Consider the following 7,094-nt stretch of genomic DNA (forward strand, 5'->3'; position numbering starts at 1 on the left):
TAGATGTTGGCAACATTCGACACAACATGCTACGGAAATATTTATGCACAACCACAAACCAACATAAAAATGTTCAAAAATAATTATGCACAAGTACGTGTGCTGTACCTCAGGACAAAAATATTTATTAGAAAATTGTAAGTCATTTTACAAAACCCTAATACCAGCGAATGACATTAAAACGCAATTTTCTCTAAAACAAGTGAGAAAACAAAATAGGTAAAACAACTCCCTAACAATCTAGGGCATCGTTTGGTTTGAGTGATAGGATAAGTAATATAATGTAAATTAAAAATAAATAATAAATAATAGTTAATACATTGTTTGATTTGATTGATAGATTATAATTTATTTGATTTAATTGAGATAAAAATAATAATCAATAGATGGATAAGGGAGTGTTTGCAATAGATTATGATTTTGTAGAAGTGATTAATTTATAGATTATAAAAAAATTAAGAAAAATCAAAAGTTGATGGTGTTTGGAAACAAATGTGAAAAGCTAAAAATCAAAGTTTGGTAGTGTTTGATAAATAAGTGATTAAAGTTATTTTAACAATGATCTTCTTATTAAAATCACTTTTGGAGAATCATAATCACCACATGACTAGCTTTTGGATTTCAATTAAGTTAAGCATAAGCTAACACACAATCTAGGTTTAAAAAACACACAAAAATGATTTTTTTAAGTCAAAAGCTAACAATCACTTTTTTTTAGTGATTGCAAACACTCCCTAAATAATATGACGAGAATAACGCGAAATTGAATAGAATAAGTTATGCATAGATTAATAATACACCAAACCAAACAATGCCTTCACGAGAGCTAAAAAATCTTTGATCACCAATCTTTACTTTCTCTTCGATGCTTCAAGGGAACTAGGGGAATTACCTGACTGTAGAAAAGTGCTTCATCTTCCTTTGAATGTATTTCATAGTTCTCTCAATTCTGTCGCTAAAGCTCTCTGTTTCTCGATCTCTTCTTCTCTTTTGTAAGCGTGATATTCCTCTATCCAAATCTCTTGATCTTATTTCCTTTTTAAAACTTGAATGGATTCCTGAAAAGATAAAGGAAACATAATTAATTTAGTGGATAGATAAACAAGAAATAATATCACTTATCAAGATTTTTTTTTTAAAACCATCACTTATCAAGATTAGACAATTTAAACATGGTATATGAAATATAATAAGATATATAAAATATATGCAATAATCCAAGAAAAAAAAAGACTAAAATAAATCTTTTAGAATTTTGAAAAAATATTAAAAAATAAATATTTCCTTCAATCTTCTCATTTTTGTCTTTCTAAACATATGTAAAAAGTTCAATACAAACTACAACTCCCCCTGAATCCCAAATCTCCTACTGGATTTGAGAACTCATTCTCCCCCTCAATTGAAGCATATGTGTTATCAAGGATGTTGCCAACACTTCCTCACAACACTTAAGCTCAACATTACCATAACAGAGAAAACTTATAACAAATCAGTGCATATAAATAAACTAACATCATAAATGATTTTTAGAATAAATCTCATAACATATCAGAGCAAAAGGAGGAAAAAAAAATAATAGGGTTCGAGAGAATTAAAAACCAAAAATAACTAAAACTGATTGCTCTCAGATGAGCCATTTGCTTCAGACCCATTTGCTTCAGAACCAACTTCACCAAATTCTTCTCCCCCTTTTTGTCCAGAAGAGGTTCCAACATCAAGTAGAATTCTGTGTTGAACCAGTAAGGCTTCATAGTAAACAATGTTTGCCTTGGCCTGTATGATCTTCTGTTCAGCATGCAGCATCTGTGCTTGGATAGAGACAGAGTCCAGGTGGAGAATGGAAGTGGGTGGCACTGATGTGATACTGATGGAGTTGGTTTTGAATAAAAATAACAAATTAAAAATAATGTGAGAATTTAATAAATGAAAAGAGAAAATAATTAAAAGAGAAATTCAAATATTTTACCAAACTTTGATTCAAGGAATTTCTGTATTGCAATTATATCACTGGTCATCGGCTAACAAATAATTTATTCATGCAGTTCTAGCAATTAACCTTAAAATCATAGGGATAACCACTAAGATTTTTGTGTTCTCCTATATTAATTAACCAAACCCAGCATCCAGTCAAAACTTATCAATAACCAACTGGGCACCATAGCGTTCCATATTGATTAAAAATAACTTTTCGATTTGTGAAAACAGTTAATCCTAAAATCTAACAATCGAGATAGCTGCAATTGTTAAATCTAGTTTCGTTGATTTATTTAGATCAAACATGCTATGATAGCACAACACATCTAATATATCGCTGCTCAAGTACCAATCATTCATGACAATTACGGATAACTGAATTCATGGATAGCATTCAAAAGACGTAAAATCAATTAATTTGTCAGATTAATCGACTCACAAATTTCATGAAATAAATCATAAATTAACAAATACTAGAAACAAGCAAGAACTTCAATTTAAACTCAAAACCTCACGGTGATAAATTGAAATACAAAAAAATATTCCTTGAATCAGAAATAAAAACTTAGCCAAGCATAGTTGTCTTCATAATTCCCTAAAAAAAATAAAAGATTAAACCTATAAATTATGAAGAAGAAAAGAAGAGGAAAATATTCACTGTCTTTTGCCGTCTCAATCGTGCAGATGCAGAAATCTGTAGAGAGCTCTCTCAATCCTTAAAACTAACGTCTAAAACTAAGAAAAAAGAAAAAAAATAAAATCTCAAAAATTCAAAAAGAGATAAAGCCTAACTAAAAAGATAATGTAAAGATATTATTTTTAAATAGAAAATCTCCAACTATCTTTATTTACTTAAAAATCTTCACTTCAAAATTCTTTCATAAATTAAATACCATATTTATAATTCCTAAAATATGGTATTTTCTTCTCAAATTCTGAAATATTCAATGTAAAAATGTAGTAACACAGCGCGCCCACGCCTTGCTCCAGAACCTCTTCTGATTTGCTCAATTCCTCCAAATTTCTCTTGGAAGCTCCAAATGTGATAGAATTCAACTCTTTTAGCCAAAGTTTTGTCTAAGATCATCAAAATTCCTCCAACTACAAAACACAACAAAAAATGCACCAATTAACATATGCAAAATACAAAAACCCGAGAAATATGATATTGAAAATATAAATATTATGAACCTATCAAAATCTCCCACACCTAAACAATGCTTGTCCTCAAGTATATAATAGTTCAATCCATCATCCCAACTCATCATCCTCCTTTATCTTCCTCAACCAATCCCATACAAATATTCATGCATCTCATGCATCAAAACAAGTCAAAAGAATAAATTCTCACACCAACATCATAGACAATCAACTCAATCAATTGTATTGAAATTAAAATGCATAAGGTCCAACAACTCCTCACGGGATTCACCCATTGCACTCAACAAAAATATTTTTGGTGTATATATATCAAAGAAAACGCTCATGTAAAAACAATAGAAGATTTTTAACCATAATCTTGCAAATATATCACGTCTTTCCCACCAAATAAATTAATTAAAATGCATGATCAAAGAGCATAAAGATGGTTGTAACGGGGCTATGGGAAAGGTGGGATAAAAGGATAAAATAGCTAATAGAATTAAAATGATCATATCAATCCTTCCACAGACACCAATCCACCCAATTATTCATCTGCAGTCCATAAAAATCTTAACATCCAATAAACTCATTCATCACTCTTCATTTTTTTTTCATTCTCTTCTCTTTTCCTTTTGACTCTCTTCTTTTTAGTTCCCGTATTTTTTCTTTCTTTTTTCATTTTTTCAGCATTTTTTTTTCGGGAATTTGAAATGTAGAAAAGAGAATTATAAGACTCGGAGCATGATTAACTAAGTCTCCATATTTTTTTACAGATTTTGCTTCAAATAGTATCCTATGTGAAAAGTTTACATGATTTTTCAATTCAAGGTTAAAAAATGGGATAATCAATAAAGAAAGGATTTTCATGGCTTGTAGTGTGGGAATTTTTCAAAGAAAATGATACAAAAATGATTTTTTTTTTTTCAGAGGGGATGAGTGTCAGAAGTATCTAGGATGCGAAAGCAACCACCACGGGGAACCGCTCGCCAACGCCATAATGCGAAAGCCCAAGGTCTGATCTATTTTGGTTTTCGATTTGGGTTTTACATGTTTTCTTGTCCCAGTTTTATTTTGATTTGAAACCTGCTTCTACTGCTCGAGTTCGCCACAGGTCACTGTGGAGTCCTTCGAAAATGATGTGGTTGTAGATGAAGAAAGCGAGAAATCTCTCGAGGAAAATTTGGTATACAATCCCTCCGACATTGAGGGGCTCGAGGATTTACGGGAAATCATGATAAGGAGCAAGAAAATACCAGAAGCTATTGGGATTCTCGATAAGTTGATAGGACTTGAGCCTGAGGATATGGAGTGGCGTAGGCTGAAAGCCCATATTAACGCACAAAGTGGGGAGACTGAATTGGCCAAGAATGGATTCACAGAAGTATTGAAGAAGGACCCTTTTTTGTGTGGAAGATTATCACGGGCTGGTCACCGTGGTAGCGCGCGAGGAGTCGGGCGAGGACTTGGAGAATATTAATGAGAGAGTTGAGGAGGCAATGAAGGTGTGCCAAAGGGAGAACAAAATGAGTTATATGAGAAATTTTAAGATGTTGCTCAAATAGATTCGGCTGCTTGAAGGGCGATATGACACCACGTTGAAGGTTTACCAGGAGTTAGTGGAGGAGGAGCCCAAGGATTTTAGGCCCTACTTATATCAAGGAATAATTTTTACACTGTTGCAGAACACCGACGAGGAAGAGAAGAATTTCGAGGCTTACAGAAGAAGATTGGTTCCACAAAGGCACCCTTATGCTAGTTATTTTGAGGATATTGTCACCGACACCATGATTTTCGCTGGGAAGATGGAGAATGGGAATGAGGGAGAAATTACTGAGAGTTAATAATGTAGCAGTACAACAGTTGCTTGTGGAGGTATTCTTGATTTAGTGATTGTGGTACAGTGAGGTTTTGTGCCAATTTTAACCCATTTTCTATTGATGCTAGTCAGTTTTATGGTCTTATCATTTTGATCGGTTTTAGTTAGAGAGGACTCTGGATTGTGTATTTTGTATGATTCAGTGATTGATAGGTAGGACTTGGTTTCGTGGCTGAAAGGGTTATTATATGCAGTTTTGAAGTTCAAAGTTCTTAAAACAATGCCTTTGAGATGGTTGATCTTGTAAATGAAAAGAAACACTAATGGCATGCATGGTATGTTTTCTCATAAGGTGATAAGTTATGATTAACATACTAGTTCTTTATCATAAGGTGTTACTTGTGTTATTTGGCGTCAAATGAATACGTTTATAATTTGAAGTCACTTACCGTTAAATGATATGGAAGTACTCAGTAGTCATTTCATCTGGTGTAAATCACTTATGTATATATAAAAAAAACATTTGCTGACTATCGATGTATAAGTTGAGTTATCTAACTGTTGATGGGTGAGCATTTTATTTAACCACATCATCTGAAGCTGCAAATGGTTTAAATTATTTGCACCATAGGAGCATGTCAAATATGTGGACCATATGGCTTTTGAACAGGCACTTTTCATTCATGTTATTGCAGTAGCATCACCTTCTGTTGTGCGGTAAACCTCCTTCACTTGTTATTCCCATGCATTTTAAATTTTCCTTCTTGCCTATCTAGTTAAAAATATTATATCTAACTTCTCGAGGTGTTGTACCATTTAGAAACATGTTTGATGATCTGAACCGCTATTCATTGAGATTACTTCCCCCCTCCCCCAGGAAATTAATGGTATCTGTTTTTTCCCACTGAAAATACCTCTAATTGTGGGTTGTTTGATCTTTGCACTTTACCCTTCATTTGTGGTTCATGACTTCATTCATTTAATTTATAATGCTTTTGCTTTTTCGTTCTCCAACAGTGCTTGGCTTAGTGTATTTCCAGAATCACCACGGTGGGATAATGTTGTTGCTTGAATTGGGGAAAAAACTGAAGTAGCGGCTAACAAATTGGGGTTTAGGAATGTGTACTTCCCAGCAAATCCTGGTCTTGAAGGGTAAGCTCCATTCTGTTAGATTATTTTCGAAAATTATGTGCCTTAGCTCATTCTATTTGAACTGACATGTCTATTTTATGACTCAGACTCGGATGACAATAACAATTACTATTAGAATGACTTAATTTTTTTTTATAATAACAGCATTTACTGCATACACTCCATTTTTACATTACCACCCATTGAAATTATGTCAAATTTTAGTATTATTTTCTTGAAATCCTATGTTTTATAACTTGTATTGATTGCATCAGAACTCAGAGAAATGGTAGTGTAAGCAATATTGTTGGATTATCTGTAAACCATGCAGCTTGAGCATGTAGATTTGTTTTTCTCAGGTGGATTATCTTTACGAATTCATAAGATCAAGAAACTCCATGAATAAGAGAATGTTTGAATATTTTGTTGATAACTGTTGCAGAGGAACCAATGTACACTTGGGTAATTTTATCAAGGCAGATGATGTTTTATTTGATATATATTAAACCATCCGCACGACAAAAAAATCAGTGTGTATTTTATTTACGGATTAAAAAAAAGATAATAGTGTATAGTCTTATTTCCTACAGGGTAAATATTTGATATTTATGTGCAACTCTTATGCCAGTGGGATTTTCTTCTGAGTTTAAATTACTTTTCAAGCCATAATTATATTTTTATTCGATCTTCTTGAAGGGAAGGACACTCGATATGCTAATACTACCATTGGATTATAAAATTCTAGAAAGTTGCATTAAATAGAATATTCACTCTAACTTTTTTAATTTTTGTTGGTAGTGAGACGCCATTGACGAACACAAAGGATGAGATGAAGAAGGAGAAGAAGAGAAAAAGTACAATCACTACACACAAAGATTTCATTATGATCATATATTTTTCTTTTCTTTTTCTTGTTATATTTCTTGGAAAATTTATGATAGATATGCATTGTTATATATGAGTGTGATTTAGTTGTTTATAGAATGTTATTAATGGGCCCTTTTAATTTCCATTGATGGATCACATATGG

General features: G+C 32.5%; 1 pseudogene; it reads left to right on the top strand.

Moving 5' to 3' along the window:
* The first annotated feature begins 3,851 nt into the window (after positions 1-3,851).
* On the top strand, positions 3,852-6,788 carry LOC140884092 (protein SLOW GREEN 1, chloroplastic-like; annotated as a pseudogene).
* Positions 6,789-7,094: the final 306 nt, after the last annotated feature.

This window comes from Henckelia pumila, chromosome 2, assembly GCF_033568475.1.
Source record: "Henckelia pumila isolate YLH828 chromosome 2, ASM3356847v2, whole genome shotgun sequence".
Classification (NCBI taxonomy): domain Eukaryota; kingdom Viridiplantae; phylum Streptophyta; class Magnoliopsida; order Lamiales; family Gesneriaceae; genus Henckelia; species Henckelia pumila.